The sequence below is a fragment of the Papilio polytes genome, unplaced genomic scaffold, assembly GCF_000836215.1.
Source record: "Papilio polytes unplaced genomic scaffold, Ppol_1.0 DF823923.1, whole genome shotgun sequence".
NCBI classification, from domain to species: Eukaryota; Metazoa; Arthropoda; class Insecta; order Lepidoptera; family Papilionidae; genus Papilio; species Papilio polytes.
This window is the reverse complement of record NW_013525281.1, coordinates 6,700,766-6,701,840: the sequence shown is the minus strand read 5'-3', so window position 1 is coordinate 6,701,840 and position 1,075 is coordinate 6,700,766.

The window sequence follows — 1,075 nt, the reverse complement described above, 5'->3', positions numbered from 1 at the left end:
GACGAGAAAAGAACGCGGCCTCCAGCCTCCAAAACCTATTAACAGATACAAACATACATGTGTATACACGTGAATCAATACTACATAAAGAAAACTTACTATTTCATGATTCTTTAAATTCGATATGATTAAGTTTATAATAATATTACCTTCACCATTTCATCGATCCACATACTCTTCCAAACTTGGACGAGTGTGTCGCTTGTCAAAGGAACATCTTCATCAAACACTTCCTGGAGTACAAGAAAGATAATTTAAACCCCGTTAGTTACATTTTGTGCATCGTGTACGGTGGCGGTTCGTCTTTATTTCGTGCGCTAAAAACCGCAAAATATAACAAATTCATAAATTAACAATAAATGATTCATAAATCCTGTTAAATTTGTTTTCGTTTCAATATAATCGGCGAAATATTTTAAGATTTGACACAAGCCAACATGGGTTATTTTCGCTATAAAAAATTTTCCTCGTGCGCTCGGAGGAGAGCTGGGTGAAAATTAAATGATTTGAAGTATGTGGGACAAAACACAAAAAATGTTTAGTACAAAATATACGGTGAAGAAGTTAGCTTTATAAGCGTCGTAGGAGTTCCGGACTCCATTGGTACTCACTTGCCAGACGACGATCTTGGATCCATCGGCGAGCAGAGGTATGGTTTTCTGCATGAAAAGAGCGTGCAGCTCCCCAACCAACAACCCATTCTCTTGCATATACTCGCGGATCTCTGGGTTCGACCGCCTGAGGACAGTCACAAATCAGACTTGAACTGTTCAGTCGGCTCAGAGCTGATTTACAGATCACCATAAAACGGATAAACAATGCTTCTTGACAGTTTTCACAACAATTCTATTCGCTAATATAGTAATTATATTTCGTTTTATTTAACTAAGTTCAGTTTACCAGCAGTCTATCTCGACCTCATCCCCGCCGATGTGCAGATACTTGTCTGGGAACCAGCTCTGTACCTCGCTGAAGAGGTCGCGGATCATTTTGTAGGTGACGTTCCGGGTGGGGTTCATAGGACCCAGACCCACGATCTTGTTCTGGTGGTAGCACGGCGTTAAGATATTTGGGT